Source organism: Heterocephalus glaber, unplaced genomic scaffold, assembly GCF_053883595.1.
Source record: "Heterocephalus glaber isolate CG9 unplaced genomic scaffold, H.glaber_assembly_v1.0 deba00000818, whole genome shotgun sequence".
Taxonomy (NCBI): Eukaryota; Metazoa; Chordata; class Mammalia; order Rodentia; family Bathyergidae; genus Heterocephalus; species Heterocephalus glaber.
The window spans coordinates 8,672,999-8,696,566 of NW_028258164.1; the positions used below are offsets into that span (position 1 = coordinate 8,672,999).

At 38.7% G+C, this 23,568-nt stretch overlaps 1 protein-coding gene and 1 long non-coding RNA gene across 4 annotated transcripts in view; one reads left to right on the forward strand and one right to left on the reverse strand.

Annotated features, from left to right (window-relative positions):
* Nucleotides 1–6,056, reverse strand: part of Tcaf1 (TRPM8 channel associated factor 1) — a 45,889-nt gene extending 39,833 nt beyond the window's left edge. For 2 of the 3 annotated variants that reach the window (XM_004860481.4, XM_087207620.1), the window contains exon 1: nt 5,892–6,055. The gene's annotated coding sequence lies outside the window, so the exon portion shown is untranslated. Of the gene's footprint in view, nt 1–5,891 lie in introns of all 3 variants that reach the window. The other variant, XR_015449909.1, reaches the window with a different exon arrangement.
* The window catches only part of LOC147828957 (uncharacterized), a 43,717-nt gene that overhangs the window by 7,047 nt on the left and 13,102 nt on the right, over nt 1–23,568 (forward strand). The gene's annotated exons all lie outside the window — the stretch shown is intronic.

Sequence of the window (23,568 nt, forward strand, 5' to 3'; positions counted from 1 at the left end):
AACAAATGGAAAAAGACGCCACTCAGAAATTAAGCATAAGAAAGTTTGTAAGGCTATATTTACAACAGGCAAAGCAAACATAACTGCAGAGTCTTACCACACAAAGATAAAAAAGGCTTTTCATAGTAATAAAATGATTAATTCTACAGAGCAACCTGACAATTCTAAATTGCAACTATAATAATAGAAATTCAAAATTTATAAAACAAATTAAATAGCAATAAAAAAGTAGTAGATAAATATACAACCATAGTTAAGGACACACATGTGTAAATACCAAATAGTTTCTCTAGTGTGAGAAACTGAAAGTGTAAATAAGGACTAAAAGGTATAATAGATAATGTGAAATAGGAAGAAAAGGGGCAAAGGGAAGGGGAAATGAGAGGGATGGGGGAAAGGAAAGAAGGGAATGGAATTAATATGAGAAAATGGAAAAATGGAAACAAAGTGTTTATAAATAGGGAGGGATGGAGGGGTTGAAGGGAGGGCAGGGGAAGGGGGAAAAATAAGAACCAGGATGGATTATGTAAAGGTGCAAATTTCCAATGATGAATGTCATTATATTGTATACCTAAAATGTACCAATAAATAATATTAAAAAAGGTTGAAATATGTCTTTCCCAATAATCTGATAAGACAAATGCCAGGAACATCAGTAGAGATATATGATTTAAAAAATACAGTTATCAAACTTGACTTGATCAGTATATGTGGTACATCTGTACTCCTGACAACAGAATACACACAATTTCCAGTCCAGGTCAAATGTATTCCCAAAGAGCCCACATATTTTGGATAAAACAAGTCTCAAGAAACTCAAAAGCATAGATAATATATTCTCTGATAATAATGGTATAAAAATAGATATCAATGGTAACAATTTAGAACGTTCCAAATTAGAAATTAATGAATATATTTCTAAATGATACCTAGATAAGAGAATAAATCATAATAAAATTAGAAAATATTTATCAATAATTAGAAGACAATGTGTCAAAATTTCTGGGAGGCAGCAAAATCAGTTACTGGGACAAATTGTAGCTGTAAATGTATATATTAGTGAAAGGGGAAAGGCTGAAAATAAACTACCTAAACTTCTGTCTTAAGGTATTACAAAAAGAACAACAAATTAAAGCTAAAGAAAATAGAGAGGATATAATAAACATATAAGGAAAACTTAAAACTTAAAACTATTTTAAAATTCAAAAAACCTGAAAGTTAATTTTAATGAGCCAAAGAGTGATCAATAAAGAGGGAAAAGGGAAAAGAAAGGGTGAGAGGGAGGGAAGGAGAAAGAGAGAAAGAAAGAGAGATATTATTAGAAATTAAAATGTGACACTTATTACAGTCCCAGAGGACATCAAACAGATAATAAAGTGATATGAATAATCAACCATATGCCAACAAATCTGACAAATTCATTTTCAAATTCCTACACAATTTATCCAAAATGGCACAAAAGAAACAGAATATATAATCTTACCTATTAAAGAAATTTAAAGCAAAATAAAAAATATTCCCAGAAAAGAACTTAGACTGAGAAGTATTTCTATGATAAGCTTTCCTAAACATTTGAGAAAAATTTAATGCAAATATTACAAAAATTCTTTTAGAGAAGAATTTTTCAGCATAACTTTGATCATAAAATCTGATAAGTGCATTGCAAACTAGAGATTAATTTCACTCAATAACTGGATAAAAATCTTAAACAAAGATACTTCCTATGTATGGTTAACTAATTTACAATACAGTAACTAATATAATCTTATAGTGTCCAGGTGCCCTTTCAATAAATAATTATTAGTTATGTATCTGTATGAAAAAATGATTCCTGGTGCACACTTCATGCCACACACACAAAAATAATTTGAAATCAATTATAAACTTAAATATTAATGACAGAACAAGCACAGGATAAACTTTTTTTGATCTAGGGATAAGGCAAATTTTCTTAAATAGGACTCAGGGCTAATGTTACCTGCACTGATTTAATTTTAAAAATTAGATACTATTAGAATTACATTAAGAAGTTCCTTTTATTAGCAGACATCATTACCAAAGTGAAAAGGCAAGCCACAGGTTAGAAGAGGATGTTATATTTGCAACTCATCAACACAACAAAGGGTGCAGGTACATATCCAGAACATATTTTAAAATTCTCAAAAGTTAATGAGAAAAAACCCTAGTCATTTTCCTTAAATGAAAAAAAAAACATGAACAACCATTTCACAAAAGATGAAATTCAAATGGTCAATGAGAATATGAATATATGCTTAATGTAATCAATCACCAGGTTAATCCATATTAAAACCACAATAAGATACCTGTATCCATTCTACAACATACATGCATTTCTGATGGGAGGGTAAACTGCTACCATCATTTTGCAAAATTGTTTGGAATTATTTTTGCTCTGATTAGATGTTCTATAGAAATATACATTCATGCCTACTATGATATGTAATCAAACCATTTTTATTGGCAATGGCCCCACCCAAAAAGTTGGAAAACAATGTCCACAAAGAGAATAGATAAATAACTTTGATGGACTTACCCAATATGGTATTAACACAGAGAAAAAGAAAGACCAAAGTGCTTCTATATGCTACTATATGAATGAATCTCACCTACCTAATGCCGCATTTAAGCAAAATAAACACAAAGAATAATTAATTCTGGCTCACGTAATGGGAAGATCAGGATTGGAGCAATATATCATGACTGTAAGAACAGAAACTGGCATGATGAAAAAGGAGTCTTCGCCTGCTGGAAATAGTCTATATCCTGACCTAACTCTATGCATACATGAAGTTTATTGAGTTATACATTTATGATTTGTGAACTTTAGTATAAGTAAGTTATACCTAAATGTTGTATTGAAAGAAAGATCTATGAGCAAATATATTGGTAAATATGTAGGAAAATCAAGCACTAATGTTATCTAGTAATAAAGATATACATCTGACATTTGGGGTAAGCGTTAGAATTGAAGTACGGACAACCAATGTTATTTAATGTAAATATGCTAAATTAAGTCTATTATAAAACTAGCTAACTATTTTAAAGCCCAAGAAAGAATCTCATGAGTGTGTTAAATGTGTAATAAAACTAGAATATTCCTAAAACATTAGACTCAGATAATCTAACTTCCAAAGAAAAGGAAGAAAAATGGGGAAATGAAAAAAAGGAAAAACAAAGAAGAAAGGAATAAAAAGACAAAAAACGTAAAAAGAAATAACACAGTGTTAGAGTAATTCTATTAAGAGTTGCAATAAATATATAAGTGGACTAAATTATTCAGTGAGAAGTTATAAAGTGTCAAATAATATATATTTTAATCCAGTTTAAAAAAATAAGATAAATTTACTATATGTGTATTTAAGGCAAAGATTCAGAAAAATTTAAAGTCAACAAGGGCTGGAGTTGTAGCTAAGTATTAGTGCTTACCTTTTGTGCACAAGGTCCTAAGTTTGACCCTGTGTATACTGAATACACGTATATATACATTTATGAAAAATGAACCCAAATGAAAATCTAAATAGTTCTATAATCATTAAAGTAATTGAACCAAGTTTAAAATCTCCCAAATGCTAAACCCAGAGGATTTTCTAGATGATTTAAGAAAATATTCAAAGACCAGTTTATTCCAATCTTGTTAAGAATTTTTCCATAAACCACCAAAGAATATTACCCATACTAATTTATGATGATATCAACATCAGCTAAAGATAGTGCAGAAAATTATAATTACAGGCCAGTATCAATTCACACAGTTAGATGCAAATATATTTGTATCTATGTCTACATCTACATATAAAAGTTATTACATATATACTAGTGGAATGCTATTCTATACCTCTCAGATGGAGTAAAAATGAAATTTGGTAAAACTAACTTGTGACAAGTATGTGGACCAGCAAGAATGCTCATTCCTTGTTGGAGGAAGTGCAAACTAGTTCCACATTTTGGAATTAGCTGGGAAATGAACTGATGAAGTTGAATATGTGTAAATTGTATAATGCAGCAATTTTAAACCAAGATGTATCCTCCAGGGAAATTCCTGCACGGGTGTACAAGGATGTTAGAGAATAGCACATCCTGAAATATCACTGGTGGTAGGCAGCATTTAAAAGGGGCCCTAGAAGTCCCAACTTCCAGGTATTCATGCCCTTGGGAAATCCTTTCCCCTCAGGTGTGGGCTGGACCTAGTGCTTCACTTCCCATGTAGAAAATGGCAAAGATGGTGGACTGTCACTTTTGAGATTAGGTAACAAAAAGAATCTGTGATTTCTATTTCTGTCTGGGAGCCTGTACTTTGGGGGAAGGAAGCTGCCATGTTGTGGCCAACTTTATACAGAGGGCCAAGTGACAAAGAACTGGTCCATCCATCCTAAGTCATTGAGGCCAGGAGCCTTGTCAAAGTCTTGAGACTCACTTCTACCCTGGAAAGCACTTGGGCCCCAGCCAGCACCTTGACCCCCTGACTAGGGGCCTGTGACAGATCTGGACTCAGAGACCTCACCACCCCAACATTCCTGATCTGCAGAAACTGAGATAACAGCAAGAAAAGGAGTTTTGTTTTGTTTGCTTTGGGTTCTTTTGGCTTTGAGTTGCTAAGTGTTAGCAGTAATTTGTCACATAGCTGTGCAGCCCCCCCCCAACTAGAGATAACCTAAATGCCTGTGAGCATTAGAATAGAAGAATTAAAATATAATTTTAAGTCATAAACAATGAAAATGAAGGATGCAACAAAAAGTCTCAAAAATTTAAGAATATGTACAGGACAACATTCATTAGTATGAACATTAAAAAAATAAACAAAATTAACACATATTTTTGGACACATGCAGATGTGATACAACTATAAAGAAAAGCTAGGGTCTGATCACAACAAGGGCCTTGACAGATGTCCTGTTTCAGGGAAGGAGGAGGAATGAGCCCCCTTAACCCATTGCGGCATCTAAGGTGTTACAACGACCTATTCTTGACCTACAAGATGGTCAAGCATTCACTTCATTATCCTTTCATCTGCTCTTCCACGTTGTATATTCTTTTCATTTACAAATTTTTAAAAAAGCAAAACCAAGCGAAAAAGAAAACTATTGCAATGCAATCAATCGATACATAAATATTTTGGAGGATGAAAAACGGCCAGATGGCTGGTCAGTTAGACGCAGACATTTGTTCTTTATGTCTAGATAAGAGCTGTACATCTTCCAAGTCTCCATGAGAGTCCAGTTGACAAAGATCTTTTTTCTCCTGTGTTGTCCTTAAGGCCTTCTCCCTCCCCTGCAGGTTGGGGCATTCAGAGGCCAGGGCCTGCTGTTTATCATCTGGAAACAGATCTGGCACTGGCTGCTTCAGCCCTAAACCCTAAACCTTCCCGAGGAAGGTTCTCTAGAAGCCGGCGTGCGCCCACCGCCACCTCCCTGAAGTCTCCCAGAAGAAGCGATCAGAGCCCCGTGGGCGCCTAGAGCACTTGCGACATGAGGGCTTTTACCTAGGGTGGGGGTTAAGCAGACAGAGCTGTCCTAGAAGAATTCAATCCGGCCTCAAGCAGGTGAGAAAGCTTCACCTCACCTTCTTCACCTTTGATCGATCCCAAAGGCTCCCTGCGGAGCACAAACCAAATATCAAGAGAATACGGGAGTCATCCGCCTCCAGGCAAGCAGGAGAAGTAACAATGAGATGGATGTCGAGCAGAGAAGCGACACGGGGAGGAAGGAGCACCCCTGGAACATCTCTGCCACCCTAAGGCACGCATACAGCCCCCCATCCGTCCCATCCCCACCCTCCCCACCTCTCCCCACAGGACACCCCGCCCCCCGCACTGTGGCCTTTGTCACCGCAGGCCTCTTCTGGTGCAGACCTCATCGCTGATCGCCACTCACCCTGTGGTCCGCTGTTGCCTGCGGCGCGGGTTCGGGGCAGGCAGGACCAGCAAGGGGCGGGCAGTAGGTGTTTCCCAGTGGAAGGAGCTTTCCGCGGAGGAGGGACCGGACGGTGGACCGGAGGCTGGGCGACGTGGAAAGGATCAGGCCGTGAGGAGTGCGACGAGGGGGCGGTCCCCGGGAGCTGATTGGCCGCGGCAGGGTGGGAGGGACAGAGGCCCTGGTTTGGGTCAATTTCTACCCCTAGATGCAGCCCCAACCTGGGATAGAGACCCAGGCGCCCGCCCTAGCAATTTAGCGATTTGTTTACAAAATGGAACATAAAAACCCCTAAGTATATGAACAAATTGGGCTTCTATGAATAATGACAGTTCTTTATATAAAACACAATTTTAAACGATACATTAAATCTATGAGTCTTAGATATATTTTTAAATAAAATCTGCTTGCAGTAAAACATTATTATGTTTTATTAAAAATATTTTGCATGTGCGATATAAAGGGCAGGGCTAAGACTGAAGTTAACTATTGATTGAACTGCACATGGGTTGTTTTATAAGTTTGGTAAAGCAATAAGGTGTTAGAAAAGCGTAGCTGGGGAAAAGTCTGGACTTTGAGGATGCCACTTTCTCTGACAAGCTGGGGAGTGTGTGATTTTCCTGTGGCCACTGTAACACATTACCACACATTTAGTGCCTTAAAACAACACACATTTCCTATCTTACAGTTCTGTAGGTCTGAGCCCACCATGGGTCTCACCTGAGACACAGCTGTATGGCTTTTGGAAGGGAAGAATCATTTTCCCAGTCTTTTCCAGCTTCCAAAGGCTGTCTCCAACCTCCAGCTTGGGCCTCTTTTTTCATCATCTCATCATTTTAACTTCTGCTTCTGTTGTCACAACTCCTGAGTATCCTGTCTCCCTCTGTTATTTGGAAGGACCCGCGCTTCTCCAGATGATCCAGGATAATGCTCCCTGTCACGATCTATTGATTAGCAGTTGATTCCAGCACACCCTGGATTCTCCCTGGTCAGGTGGTGTTGCATTTTCACAGGTACTGGAATTGGGATGTGCTCATCTTCATGGGGCCGCTTTTCCTGCCTAGCACAGAGGGTTCCTTAGCTTCTATCTCAGGACTTCATCTCTAACCCTGGGCCTAGTGATCCCTAGCTCTCAGGACTGTAAAGGTGTTCAAATGAGTTAATACAAGTAAAGTACTTAAGGCAGCACGTTGCACATGGTAAATGCTGTGTGGATGTTCACTATGATCACAGAGGTGAGCAGATCATTCCAGACCTCTTCTTTGATTCTTTGAAGCACACGATTACCAGTGACCTCACTCTACAGCAGACCCTTACTCCATGTGATGGGTCCCTTCACCTCCTCTGCTGGCTCCCTCCTCCCACCTGGAACTGGTACACCAGTCCCTTCTGTATGAGTGTGACCCGGTCCTTTACCTGTCCTTGATCCAACAGGCTTCCCTGCCTCGATGGCAAACCCTGCTGCTTCTCCTTTCTCATTCATTTTTCTTAGATCATTCTGTTCATCTCTGTTGTGTATCCTTCATCGTTGTCCCCCAGATAATTCAGCTTCTTACAGGTAGAAAGCACAGTGGGTAGAGGACATTATCAACAGAATACTTGCTCAGTTTTCTTGCTGGCACTTATTAGCCACTTATGAGTCTACTGCTTTTCAGACCTGGAATTGTAACAGAAAGGTCCCTCCAGACTCCCTGGGGGCTGTCAGCACCATGCTTGGAATCTGGCACAGGCTCCTGTCTCTGCTCCTTCCTTCTCAACCACAGAGCCAGGGGCCCAGAGCCTGTGAGGTCAGAGGGCAGAAGGGCTGGAACAGGGAGCTGGGCTGGGATGAGAACCAGGGAGGAGGGGAGCAGAGGAAAAGCATGACAGTGCTGGGCCAAACCTAGCTGGCAGTTGTGGGAGTGTTGAGTGGGGGAGACTCCTCTCAACAGCCTGCAGAGCTGGCCTTAGTTCCTCCTAAGCCCTGAAACACACACACACACACACACACACACACACACACACACACACGCATGCAAGCACGCGTGCAATCACACAAGAGACACCTAGAGGACTTTCAGGGATTTGGGGCTGAAAGAGTCCTTGCATCTGATGATTTTTAAGGTCTTGCTCCATCTGTATCTAGAGGAACATTTTCTGTTGATTGTATTTCCTGTTCTTTTCTCTAAAAGGGAGGAGATTGGATATTTAAACTCCCAAAGTCTGTGACTAAAAATGTGTTGTTGTTGTTGGTGGTGGTGGTGGTGGTGGTGGTGGCGGCAGTGGTGGTGTGTGTGTCTGAGGAGAGCGGGAACAGCAGGCATGCATCCTGCTAGCTGTCAGTATCTGAGAGGAGGGATAGGGCAAGAGAGAAATGCAGCTGTCTTGGCAGAAAGAATGAGAGAGCTCAGCTGCAAAGAATGCTGGTCTATTGCAAATGGCTCACAATCCTAGAACATACACCTGGCACCTCAGGTCCCCTCCAACGCCCCAGTGATTGCACAAACACCTGATGTCAAACTCTCCAAATATTAATTGTGCTTTTCACATGGCGGTCAGAAACTAGCTTTCTTCTGTGAGGGTGAGTACTGGGCTTTTCACTGCCGGAAGCCTCCGAGAAGAAAACTGCCCCATCTGCCCTCCGGTCTGGTCTCAGGACAGACTGCCAGGATAGCTCAGCAGGAGGCCAGACTTCCAGGAAATTGAGTAGAGGACCCACAGCTTGGAGAGTTAGACAGGGAAGGGAATGAGGGGGAAGGGAGTCACATGCTCCCCCTGCTCTCCTCTGTATGCTATGCTGCATTGGGAGGCCAGGGAGTCTGGGTTTGGTGACCTGAGATAGATCCATTTCCACTTCCTAGAATACTACCACGACATGGAGAAAGACAGAGTTAGAGACAAAGATTGAAAGCTAGAGCTAAAGATAGAGGTAGAGATGGAGAGAGATAGAAAGTGTTCAAAGGCCCATCTGATAGGCCCTCTTGGCTAGATTGGAAGCCAGGAAGGGAGGAAATGGAGTGTGTTGGTGTTGAATTTTAGAACCTGTCTTTTGTGGCTTGGCTGGTGTAGACTGCAAATCTCTCTCTGTTTTATGAAATTTGTAGTTTGTAGTCTTGTGTATAGTTTAGAAGTCTAAACCTGGATCCACTATTGAAAATTTGGTAAGGTAATTTTGCTGTCTGCCTTCTAAATTTTGCAATGCTGTCCCTTTTCGATTCTATGCCCCACCTCAGTCTGGTAGGTAAGATTTGCCATTGCTCACTTAGCTTACATTTTGAATGTGAAAAGCAAAGGCTCAGGGTGCCTTCCTTGGTTTGTGACAACGTAGTCATGCAGGACGCCACACTCAGGAGAACCCATGGGAACTCAGGAGACCCTAAGCTCATTTTGATGGTCTATCATTGCCATCTTGAAAATTCTTAATATATTTTAAACAAGAGACTTCACATTTTTATTTTATATCAATCTCCCAAATTATGTAATTGTTCCTGCCAAGCATCCTGAAGAATTCAGGAGTTCCTAAATTCATGAGCTACCGAATAAGCTATCAGACATGGAGGACTTCAGAAAACCAGTAAAACAGAGAGGAAAAAATTCAGAAAGGAAATGTGAGGTCTGTGTATGCCTGAAGAATGGGAGGGAGCTAAGGATGCATGTCTGTGGCACCCCACAGAGCTGGCCACACCTCAGCAGGGACAGGGGGACCCTGGAAGTGACTATAATGGAATTTTCTGTTAATTCCCAGGATAGAATCTGAACATCTGAATTCAGTTGATTTAAAAAAAGCAAAATAAATCACATTTACTTTACAAACTTGAAGTTTTAATTGAGAATGAAAAATACTTCATGAACAACCTAAAACACTTTTCAAAATCCACCTAAAATAGAAGTCACACACTCACAGTCCACAGTCTGAGCTTGGTGGTCAGACATGTGTTGAGGTTTGAAATCTTGTAAATTTCTAATATTTAAGATGAAATCAGGAAGTTTTGTTTATTTGCTTGTTTGTTTGTTTTTACAGTATAGGGATTGAACCTAGGGCCTTCACATTGAGCTACATCCCCAACACCTTCAAATTTTTTGAGACAGGGTCTCATTAAATTGGCCAGGATGGGCTCAAACTTGAGATCCTCCTGTCTCAGCCTCCCAGATGAAATTACAGCATGCATCTCCACATCCACCTAACATCAGAAAGTTTTAAAATCAGGAGGATCTCCTGATAGGGACCCAGAATACCAGCTTCTCTTGAATAATCTGACAATGGAGCACCAGAGTGCTAACATTCTCATGACACAACAACCCAAGCCTCCTTTTAGAAGTGTTTTCTGGTTGCCACATTCTGCAAAACTCCTACCAGCCACAGCAGGTCCCCATCCTGACCTTTATAAGCATTGGGATTTGTGATCATGTCCCAAATGTTTCACTGCATGATACTCACTGGGTCAACAAAAGGGAATGCCTGCAGTGTGGCAAAAACTGGAAAAGTTACTGCAGAGTCAGGAGAGGCTTTTGGAAACTCCTAAAAGTTTAAAGGATGAGATACCCATGTGACTCCTCTGGATCACAATGAGGATCCTCTTTAAGAGGGGCTCCCACCAGTCTTTAATTCTGGAAGTACATAGAAGAACCAGCTTCTTAGTTGGAGCCCATGTGATGTATGAATTTACTGACTGCCCCTTGGTGGTAAACAAGAGCCCAGGGTTCCTGGGGCTGCTGTGAGATGACTTCCAGTAAGCCTCAGTGTCCTGCCATCCTGCATGCAGAGGTGTGTATGCATGGCAATGATGCTTGGTGGTCTTTGGGTAAGGAAGTTTCCATGCTGTGCTCTTTTTCAGGGTCAATTTCACCTGCTATATAAGCCTTGTGAAGATTAATTTCATATATCAACTCTACTAAGCCATGTATTGCCAAGATATTTTGCCAGACATTGTTCTGGATGTTTCTGTGAGGATGGTTTTGGGTGAGAAGAAATTACACTCCCTCGTGAAGGCCTGGGTGGAACAAAAATGGCTGACCTGGGCTGAGTGTGTAATTCAGTGATAGAGCTCTTCTTTAGCATGCATGGAGCCCTGGGGTTCATTGCCAGTCCTATAAAAACATAAAACCAATCAATCAATGGAAAAGAAAAAGAAACTGAAGACTGTAGGCCAGTTATTTTGTGCATCTTCAGTTTGGATTTTCCTGATGTTTCCCTATAATTATTTACAGGTTATGCCTTGTCATGGTTTATATCTAAAATGTCACCCCAAAGTCTCATGTGTTCAAAGGTGGGACTTTTGAAAGTTGATTGGATCATGGGGATGTTGTACTCATCAGTGGATTAGTTCACTGATAGCTTCATAACTGAATGTGCTGTTAGGAGATGGGACTTGACCAGAAGAGTGTGTCACTAGAGGCATGAGCAGGAAGGGTGTATTTTTGTTCCCAGGGCTGTCTCTCTGTCTCTGTTTTTCTCTTTCTCTTTCTTATCCACCACTGGGTAAGCAGCTTCCTCTACTAGGCCCTTCCACCATGCTGTTTCTGCCTTGGAGCCAGCCAACCATGGACTGAATCTCCTGAAACAGCCAAAATACTCCATTCATCTTTTAATTTGTGGGTATCTAGTATCTTTCCCCAGTGAGGGGAAAGCTTGTAGGAGTAGCCCAGAAGCAATGCTGAGCTCTCCTTTCTATCAGATGTTGTATGACCTCACTTTATCCCATTACTAATGATGTTCTTCCTCACTAATTGAATAAAGTAGTGTCTACCAGGCAGTTGACAAGGGTTGTTTCTTTAGCAAAAACCTCTCATTAGCTCTTCAACAATATAGTTCTGCAGTGCTGTTTTAGTGGACTATACTCAACCTTATGAGCCCATAAAGGGGATCTTCTTTTCCATTCTTAGATATACAGTATCATTGTTCTTGATCAATATGCAGGAGCACTGTACCATTGTTTCCCAATGTCTTCGACATACTCATGAATGTGCAGAAAAATTATTTCTTTGGGTTTGTACAAACTTTTGTGTAAAGACAACAAGAGAAATTCTTTTATGTGTATCAAAGCAATATTATATATACGCATCAGAATTATTTGTCAAAATATTAGATTGTTAAGTATTTACATAAAATATGTTAGACTTTCAACGAGGAAGGAGGAGGACATACAGTTGAAAGGAAACTGAAGTGGGAAGAAAAGACCGAAGACTTAGGGCTGTGTCCTCTGTTGTCTGCCACCAGGAGCTGAGCCTGCACCCAGATCTGTGAGCCAGAGAGAATGCTGGATGGGGGATCACAGAGGAGCCAGTGGGTGAGAGTGCTTAGCTCTGGGGTGATGGAAAGAACAGGTGGAAGGGGAGAACATGGGAGTTCTGCCATTACCTCCTATGTGATAGGGAAAATCCTTTCACTTTTTATTGGCATCAAAGTTTTTGGAGTGGAAAGGAGTCCCTTTCAATACAACATGAGACAAAAGGAATAGGTCAGGACTTGAAATTCTGAGAAGACAAAAACAAAGAGCATCATCATAGAAACTCTTGCTGCTTTTGGTCTCTTGGAATCTCTAACTCAGGTCAGACCTCTCTTGAGTTCTACTCATTCTCAACAGTCCAGCCACATTGGGTCTTTATGATGGCTGTCCTCTCTGTCCCCACCCAAGGAGTTAGCCACCTGCCTCACATCCTCACAGCCAGTTAAGCTAAACTCACCTTGTTCCTGAAACTTTTAGAGGCAAAAACTCTTATCCATGCTACTCTTTCAGCTTAGAACATGCATACAGTAAGATTTACCTTCAGAGCAATAATGAGAAAGCAGACAAACACCTGGGAGGTTTAAAATGTAGGGTAGGGATAGAGTATGAAGAGGAGAGTTATTGCCCACAGAAGTCTTTCTTTCCTTCTGGGCTCCACTGGAGGTCCAGAGGGTTGGAGCTTTGCTGTGGGAAAGCTCCTGATTCCGTGAGGTTTATGAGTACATCGTGTGGAGCTTCCATATGTAGGAAATTCATCAATTTAAGATATTTTAGTCTTGCTAAAATGTGCTTTATTTTGTCTATTCATTTATTTTTATTAGTACATGTTTGCAGTCCATAATGATTACATTTATCATGGGGGAATTGGTACTGGTGCAGAACACGTCTTAATTATTTTTACTTCTCCTTCCCCTCTTTCCCTGTCCTCTCCTTCCATCTCTTGGTTCCCTATTTATTTATTTTTATCAAGTTCTTTCTTAGACATTGGTTTTGACACTTGCTTCTCACTGTGGCACCATCACCAACACCTTTGGAAGCTGCTTGTTCCAATAGGCTGTTGAAAATGGTCACCAATGGCTGTCAGGTAAGGCAGCATAAAGGAGAAAGAAGGAGGTTGTTTTTCATTAAAATGAATAAATACCATTTAATACTTGAAAGCTGAGATGCCTTTTAGGAATGGAAAGAGTTAGTCACAGCCTGGGTTGTGCAGTGGCATTAGGGGCCCTGCTCCTCCAGCATCTCTTTTTGTTTCAGGTGGGTGGCACCAAGGGAAATAGTTCCTTTAGGCAAAGGAGCTACAGAACAAATCAAATCTGTTTCAGTGAGCTTCAAATGCTAAGCAAGACAGGTAGACTATTGCAGTGGGAGAAGGGAGGCAGGAGCTTTATAGAATTTATAGTATTCTAGAGAGGCTATTTTTATCAGAAAATCTCCAAGCAGCTTCCCTCATCATATGCATGGTAAACTATGCTCCATGGAGATCACCCCACCTTAGAGGAAACTAGGGGCTCACCTTAGGGGACTGCAGTTGGAGGACAGTTGTCTTTCCATTGCAAGGATTATGTGAAGGCTTCTTCATGTGGTATGAGACTGGATAAATAGATAAAGGAAAAATAAAAGAACAAATGAAAAATTGATGTTAATTTGTTTTCATTAAGAATTTAAAGAAAGGTAGATTAAAATAAATCCTTCTTTATTACAAGAGCCAAAACACTACCCTAAATATTATTAAATATTTACCTCTTCCTTTTTAGCATGCCATTTTAAAGATATACCTGCCAATTTTGACTTATTCATTTGTTTAACAACTTTTGAAATTTTTATTTTGAAATAATTATGGATTCACAGGAAATTGGGGGAAAAATGTATAGGGAGATCCCATTACCTTCTCATAATTTTACCCAATGGAAACATCTTGTATAATTATAATACATATCACAATCAGGAAACATCTCTAACGTCTACAGAGCTTTTACAGATTTCATCAGTTTTGTATGTACTCATTTATGCATATATGGTTTGATGTCATTTTATCATGTGTGTAGCTTTGTGTAACAACTATAATCATATTATAGGATTGTTTCCTTGCAAGACTTCCTTGTATTATCCCTTTATGGCCACACATACTTCTACAACACAATTTTTGCACATTGTATACCAGGCACTGATGTGAGCATTGGGAATATATCAATGAACAAGCAAAAGTTCCTGCTCTACTGAGAAAAGAGAAAATAAACAAGTTCAAACATTAGCACAGTAATATATATCAGGTAATGAAATCTATACATAAAATTCATTTTTAAAATGGTTATTATTTCTTGATTGTTTTGTAGATTTAGTTCCTAGGTTAAGAATTCAAAATGCATAGCTGCTTTTTCTCACACAAAATTATGAAGGAGATATCATTATCTGAAGGTTATATATGAATAAAATAAGGCTTATGGAGATAAAATGATTTACTCAAGCCTACAAAATGAAAATGTGATATATGCAAGTTAATAATGTTTTAAAAAATATCAGCAAAAACATTATTCCAGCTCTTTTTAAATATTATTTTAAATTTCTTTATAATACTTTTTTGGTGGCCATTCAGGCTCAAGATAAGCAAGGCAATATTTTAAAAAGCTATTTCCCATTTGTGGGGAATTGAGCCCATAGTTCTAATCTGTGTCTACTGGCCTTCATTTTATTTCTTCTTAAAATTGGTCATATTTTCATGCCCCTTTGTATACATTGTGAATTTTATTGTTTTTAGTGCATTTTTTTGTACTACTCTAAATAATCATGAGCTTTGTTCTGGGATGCAGTTAAATTACTTGGGATAAGTTTGATCCTTTTGGATCTTGTTTTTCAGATTTGTTAGGCAAGGCCAAAGTGACATTTATTTTAGGGCTAATTATTCAGCACTACAGAGCCAAGATGCCCTGAGCACTGTATCTAGTGGCTCAAGAATTTGAGCTCATCTGGGCTACCGAGTAGGGTCCAGCCAGTCTGGAGCAAATCAGTGAAACTTTGTCTCAAAAAAACCCAGCAAACAACAACAACAGCAATAAAAACCCCTAAAACTAATGAAAACAAAACAAAAAACATATACAGGCGTTTGTGAGTAGGTTATATGAAAATATTATGCTAGTTTTTTCTTCCTTATGTTTATTTTTAGATTTGAAGTATTTTTTGTTGTGGTTGTTGATAACATTATTTTTTTAGTACATGTGTTTAGTACATAATGTTTACATTCCTTATGGGGATTTGTTACATGTACATGACACCTCTTAATGCCATTTGGATAAAGGACTTACGAATCCTTAGATTGGGAGCCATGGAGTCCAGGAACTAATTCCTACAGATGCCATGGGGTGACTGTATTCAGCTTTGTTCCCTCTAATCCTTCCAAGTGGTTCTTTTCTGGCCTCAAATATTTCATAGTGGTTTGTAATAGCTAAAACTCACTTGAAAAGGAATTATTAATTTGGAGGGTTTATGCTGCCTGCTCTTTAGATTTCTTATAAAGTTATAATAATCAAGGAAGTGTTGTATTTCTAAAAGAACCTATCTAGATACATCTGTACAAATTTTTTACAAAGTTTTCAAAGCAATTTAATAAGGAAGATCTTTTTAATAAATAGTTGTATCTTATACCACACAATAAATAATTTGTGACTTGATTATAAATCTAAATGTAAAGCTAAAGTAACCACATTTTCATAAGAAAACAGCAGGATATCCTTAAGATCTTGGAGTACACAAAGATTTTTTAGAGAGGATAGATAAGTGTTATTTATAAAAGAGAAATTATTTATTTGACACTTTATCAAAATTCAAAACTTTTGCTCTTTGAAGGTAACTGTAAAGAAAAAGAAATATTAAGTTGTAGTGGGATAAAAATATTTTCTATATGCCTATGTATAAATCTGTATGTTTCTATTTCTGATAATAGAATGTAAATATAACTGAAATATAGATGTAACCCTAACAAATCAATTAAAAAGACAAAAAAAACTCAATAAAAATAGGAAGAGTTTAAACAGATATTTTGTGCAGAAAAAAAACAAACATAAAAATCACCCAGAAGCACACTACGAAAAGATACTTAACGTTAAATAAAAATTATTATCCCATCACCGAGCATGGTGACCCATACCTGTATTCCAGCACTCTGGGAGGCTGTGGCAGGAGGATCATCAGCCCAACTTGAGTAATTTAGCGAGTTAGTGAAACCCCAGAAAGGGCTGGGGCTATACCTTAATGTAAAGGCCCTTGGTTGATTCTCTGCACTGAAAAAATATCACAATTAGATATAATTTCAACCTACTTGAATCACTACATAGAAACTGACAATACTGACAATTCTGTGGCAAATATGTAAACAACTTGAACTGCTTTATACTGCTGTTGGGAATGTAAAATGGCTCAGGCAAGTTGGCATATTGTTTAGTGTATTTTGCCAAGTCAGTTCTTGTCTCTGTCTCTACATATATATCTACATCCACACAGAGAACACATGTATATTGTAGGAACCAGAAATTCTACTTGTAATATTTACTCAAAAGAAATTAAAGCATCTGTCCACAAAAAGACTTGAACACGAATGTTTACAGCTACTCTCTTCATATATTTATATAGCCACCAACAGGAAACAAATAAATAACATGTGGCATGTTCCTGAACTAAAATAATAAAAAGAGATAATAAAAGAGAACAAATGGTAATAAAAGAGAAAAATATTACTGAAGCAACAACATGAATGGTTCTTCAATATCTTGTATTAAGGGATAAAAGGGGGAATGTGTATCACATTTTTGCAAAATTATATGAAATATAAGAATAGGAAGACGAAATCTACTGAGACAAAAACCAGAAAGATGTAGTCTTCAAGGAATTATTTTGGATGGAAAAGAACATGAAGTACGAATGGAGTTTCTGGGCCTGGAAATCTTTTAAATCTTGTTTTGGGCGGAGATTATATACAACACAAAACTTGCAGCCCTTGCAAAATGAATTCATTCATTTCACTGTTATGCAAATTATATCTTATTTATTTATTTATTATATTGGTACCTTTAAGGTATACAATAAAATGACATTCATCATTGGAAATTTGCACCTTTACATAATCCATCTTGATTCTTTTTTTTTTTTTTTTTTTTGGTACCGGGGATCGAACTTGGGTCCTTGGCTTGCCAGGCCGGCGGGGGAACCACTGAGCTATATCCCTGGCCTTCCATCTTGGTTCTTATTTTTTCCCATTCCCCTGCCCTCCCTTTAACCCCTCCACCCTTCCCTATCTATAAAGACTTTGTTTCCATTTTTTCTTTTTCTCATATTAATTCCATTCTCTTCTTTCTTTCCCCTACCCCTCTCATTTCCCCTTCCCTTTGCACCTTTTCTTCCTATTTCACATTATCTATTATACCTTTTAGTCCTTATTTACACTCTCAGTTTCTTACACCAAGAAACTATTCGGTATTTACACATGTGTTTCCTATTTATTTCACTTAAGAGCATCGCCACAATGTGCATCCATTTAGTTATAAATATCTCTAGTTTCTCGTTCTTTATGGCTGTGTAATACTCCATTTTATAACAACAAAAAAAACCCCACATTTTCTTTAACCAGTCTCCAGTTGATGGGCATTTGGGCAGCTTCCAAGTTTTAGCTATCAGGAATTGTGCTGCTCTGAACATGGGTGAACAAATATTACTGTGGTATGATTCTTTTAATTCTTTGGGGAAGGTACCCAGCAGGGGAATAGCTGGGTCAAATGGGACTTCCAGTCCTAGTTCTTTGAGGTATCTCCATACTGATTTCCACAGTGGTTGCACCAATCTATACTCCCCCAGCAGTGGAGTAGGGTTCCTTTTTCCCCACAACCCTGCCAGCATTTGTTATTGGTTGATTTCATGATGGCAGCCATTCTTTCTGGGGCGAGGTGGAATTTCAGCATTGTTTTCATTTGCATCTCTTGAATGACCAGTGATGTTGAACATTGTTTCACATGTTTATTTTCTATTTCTACTTCTTTGTCTGAGAAATGTCTGTTCATTTCAGATGCCCATTTTTCGATTGGGTCTTTAAATTTGGGAGGTCTGATTTTTTTAAGTTCTTTATAGATTCGAGATAGTAGACCTGTCTGAGGGACAACAGGCGAAAATTTTTTCCCACATTGTGGGTTGTCTCTTCACACTGTAGAAGGTTTCTCTTGCTGTGCAGAAGCTTTTTAGCAAGAAGAGATCCCACCTGTTGATTGTTTGTGCTAGTTCACAGGCAACTGAGGTTTTGTTCATAAAATCTTTTCCTATACCAATGTCTTCACAAGTTCTTCCTAACCTCTCTTCCAGCCGATTTAGTGTTTCTGTTTTAATATTTAGATCTTTAATCCATTTCAATTTTAGTTTAGTGCATGGAGAGAGATATAGGTCTAGTTTTAATCTTTGGCAAGTTGAAACCCAATTTTTCCAGCACCATTTATTAAAGCAGCTATCTTTCCTCCAGTGAGGGTGTCTGGCACCTTTGTCGAAGATGAGGTGGCTGAGTGTGTCTGGAGTTGTTTCTGCATCTTCTAATCTGTTCCATTGGTCCTTGGGTCTGTTTCTTTGCCAGTACCATGCTGTTTTTATCACAGTAGCTTTGCAGTATACTTTCAAGTTGGGGATTTTGATATCCCCTACCTTGTCTTTATTGCCTAGTATTGCTTTTGCTATTCTAGGTCTCTTCTTGTTCCAAATGAATTTTTGGATTGTTTTCTCCAGGTCTGTGAAGTATGCTGCTGGGATTTCAATTGGGATTGCATTGAATCTATACAGCAGTTTTGGAAGTACGATCATTTTCACTACGTTGATTCTTCCTACCCAGGAACAAGGGTTGTCTTTCCATTTTCTGATATCATCTTCAATCTCTTTTTTCAGAGTGCTATAGTTTTCAGAGAAGAGGTCTTTGATTTCTTTTGTTAGGTTGATTCCTAGGTATTTCAGGGTTTTTGATGCTATTGTACAATAAAAAGGAATTGATTGCCCGATTTCTCTCTCAGTGTGTCTGTTTTTGGGTACAGAAAAGCTATTGATTTTTGTATGTTGACCTTGTATCCGGCTACTTTACTGAATTTGGTTATTAAGTCTAGAAGACTTTTGGTGGAGTTCTTAGGGTCTTCTATAGAGAGTATGCTGTCATCTGCAAATAATGACAATTTGACTCCTTCATTTCCCATCTTCATTTCTTTTATTTCTTTCTCTTGTCTAATTGCTGTGACTAATGTTTCCAAAACTATATTGAACGGGAGTGGTGTTAGTGGACATCTTTGTCTTCTTCCTGATTTTAGTGTGAAGGATTTCAATTTTTGACCATTTAGTATGATGTTGGCTGTTGGTTTTTCATAGATGGCTTTTATGAGATTGAGGTAGAGACTGTCTATTCTAATTTTTTGTAGGGTTTTTATCATGAATGTGTGTCAGATATTTTTTCAAATGCTTTTTCTGCATCTATTGAAATGATCATATGGTTTTTGTCCTTGGCTCTATTCATATAGTGTATTACGTTCATTGATTTGCATATGTTGAACAATCCCTGCATCCCTGGGATAAATCCCACTTGTTCAGGGTGTATGATCTTCTTGATGATCTTCTTCATTCTATTTGTCAGTATCTCATTAAGGATTTTTGCATCTATGTTCATTAGTGAGATTGGCCTATAGTTCTCTTTTTCGGTTGGGTCTTTCTCTGCTTTGGGGATCAAGGTGATGCTTGCTTCCAGGAATGAATTCAGGAATATTGCTTCCCTTTGTACTTCATCGAAGAGTTTAAACAGTAGTGGCAGTAGTTCCTCTCTAAATGTCTTGTAGAATTCAGCAGTGAAGCGATCAGGACCCAGGCTTTTCTTAGTTGGTAAGTTTCTAATTACATTTTCAATTTCATTGACTGATAGTGGGTCATTTATAATTGTTAGGTCTTCTTCGTTCATCTTTGGTAATTCACACACATCTAGGAATCTGTCCATTTCTTCTGTATTTTCCAGGTTATTGCCATATACATTCTCGATGTAGGTATTGATGATGCTCTGAATTGCTGATGGATCCTTTGTAATTTCACCCTTTTCATTCCTAATTGCATGGATTTGGGCCTTTTCTTTCCTTTTTCTGATAAGGTTGGCTAAGGGTTTGTCTATTTTGTTTATTCTTTTGAAGAACTAACTCTCGGCTTCATTGATTTTTTGCTTTGTTCTCTTAGTGTCCATTGCATTGATTTCTGCCCTGATCTTTATAATTTCCTCCCTTCTGTGAGCTTTGGGTTTGTCCTGCTCTTCTTTTTCTAGAATCTTAAGGTTCAGCATCAGGTTATGTAATGGAGCTCTCTCTGTTTTCCTAATGCGAGTATTCACTGCTATGAATTTTCTTCATAAGACTGCTTTCATTGTGTCCCATAGATTCCAATATGTTGTATTGACATTGTCATTTAGTTGTAGGAACTGTCTGATTTCTTCTTTAATTTCCTCTGTGACTCACTGGTTATTCAGAAGTGTGTTTGGCAGTTTCCATGTGTTTATGAAATTCTTGTGGTTTCTTTTGCTATTGATTTTTAATTTCATCACACTATAGTCTGACAATATACAAGGGATAACTTCAATTCCTTTGCACTTACTTAAACATGTTGTATGAGCGAGTATGCGGTCTATTTTAGAGAATGACCCATAGGCACTTGAAAAGAATTTGTATTCTGATTTTGTAGGGTGGAACACTCTGTAAACATCTGTTAATTTCATTTGTTCAAGAGTTTGATTTCTAGTATTTTGCTGTTTATTTTTTGTCTAGTTGTGAGAGTGGGGTATTGAGGTCCCCCACTACTATTGTATTAGTGGTTATATGATTGTTCATGTCTGTTGGTATTTGGTTTATATAGTTGGGAGTACTAGGGTTTGGTGCACATATGTTAATGATTGTCCTCTCTTCCTCTTGGATTGTTTCCTTTACAAGGCTGTAGTTTCCTTCTTTGTCTCTGTTAATCAGTGTTGGTTTGAAATCCACTTGATCTGCAAAAAGAATAGCTAGTCTTGCTTTTTTTCAGGTTCCTGTCACATGAATTATTGTTTTCCACCCTGTGACTTTCAGTCTATGTGTTTCTTTTTTAATTGTGTTTCTTGTATGCAGCATACTGTTGGATCTTGCTTCTTGACCCATTCTGCTAGTCTATTTCTTTTGATTGGTGAATTGAGACAATTAACATTGATGGTTATAATTGTATGTATTGACATATCCTTGTCATGACTTTTTCTTTTTGTTAAATCTCCCCCTTTGTGTTTAATTTCTTGTGGTGCCTGATGGATTCATTCTGCTGAGCTTCCTGGGGTTATGATCCTCATTGTCTTTTCCTAGGATTTTGACTAAAAATTTTTGGAGTGCTATTTTGGTATTCATGAAGTTCCTAAGGTGCTCTTTGTCATGAAACTATCTTATTTCTTCATCAATTTTGAAAGACAGTTACGCAGTGTACATCAATCTGTGTTGGAGGTTGTTTTCCTTTTGGGCTTGAAATATGTCCGTGATCTTCTTGCCTTGAGGGTTTGTGTTGAGAAGTCTGCTGTGATTCTGATGGGCTTTCCATTGTATGTGTTTTGTTTCTTTTCTCTAACTGCTTGTAGAATTTTGTTCTTCTGTGGGTTTCTGGAATCATAACTATTATATGCCTATGTGTAGATTTTTTTTGATCAAGGCTATTTGGAGTCCTATATGCCTCACTTATCTGTATGTCAAGCTCTTTTCCCCTGCTTGGGAAGTTTTCTGCCATTATTTCTGTGAAGAGATTTTTTATGTCATCTGCACTCTCTCCTGTTTCTTCCTTGACTCCAGTCACACTGATGTTATTCTTCTTTGGATCATCTAGCAGCTGCTGGATTGATTTTCATGGTCCCTTACTATTTTTAAGAAATTTTTCTTTTCTTGGTCACTAATTGTAATCCTATATTCTATATCTGAAATTCTATCCTTATATTGGCTCATTCTGCTGCATAAACTTTCAATGGAGTTTTTAGTCTCCTGGAAATCTGTTTGCATCTGTTTTATGGATTCCATTTGTTTCCTATGTTGGAATTCCACTATATTCCTCAATGCCTCTATTTTTTTATCTGAGTCCACTCTAGATTTATTAATCTTGTCTTATACTATGGGCACAATCTCTGCTGTTATCTGGGAAATTATTTCAGATTTCATTTTTCTCCAGGTCCCTTTTCATTGCCCATTCAGGGAGTCCAGGTGGTTGAGTATCAAATTGTTCCATCTCATTGCCCTTTGGGGTTCCCTTAGGTGATCTGGATGTCTAGTTTTGGGACTTATTTAAGCATCTTCTCATTTCAACAGATGCAGCCTGCTGTGTCTTTGTTGAGGCAACTTTTTGCTCACCCAGTGGTCTTGAATTCTCAGCAAGCCACAGAGCAGCCTTTACTCTGCTTCTCACCAGTGCAGCAATTCCTGGGTTCATAGTGGTGGCCTTCTAGGTCCCTCAGCTGACCTGTTGTCTGGGTGGGCTTCTGGCTGGGGCCTGATCACACTTGGGATGGTATCTAGGTGTGTTTCTCGCTGGGGCCCCTATGTAGCTATTGTCTGGGAGGACCTTTGGTTGGCAGTTGTGCATCCCAGTTTCTGTTGTCTGCACTGGCTTTGGCTAGGTTCTCCTCACACTTATCAATTGTATAGGGGCAAGCCTTTGGGTATTGCTTGTGCACCTGTACAGCTCTCCTCCAGGTGGGTCCCTGGCTTTGGCAGATGGTATGGTGAACCTCTGGCTGATGCCCGTGTGCCCGTGCAGCTCCTTTCTGGGCGGGCCTTTTGCTTGGGCTGGTGTGCCTTAGCCTCTGGGGTCAGGGAGTATCCCCTGCTGGGTTCTGCCCTCAGCCACTGGTTCGGGCCACCCAGCTACTCCCTGGGATCTGCTCACACTTAGGGATGGAATGGCAGGCCTCAAGTGGGAGCCTGAGTGCCCCTTGCCGCTCCTCTCTGGGCAGACTCCTGGTCTTGTGGGGTGGTGTTCCGGCTAGGATCTGCCTGCAGCCACACCAGTCTGGGCCACAGAGCTGTTCTTGGGATCTGCAGGCACTCACGGATGGAATGAGGGCCCTCCTACTCCTCCTTTCTTAAAGTCACAGAAGCACCTACATCTCATTTTAAAAAGTTTATATGACAATACATTAGCTAATGTTAGTTTTTCAAGTTATTGATATACATTAGGCTAAAGTGTTCACATTAATCATGTAAAAGTAAATGATTAGTTGTTTAGTCAATATTGCACTCTAGATTTCTGAGTCTAAAACTAATCTTCCAGCTGTGTCATAATGCAAACCCTCTTCCTTTGTGAGTCAAAAGCAAGATGCTGCTGCTCTCACTATATAATGTGCAATGTGTGCATATTTAAAATTAGAGTCTGGATTATTTCACTCATGAATAGACTTG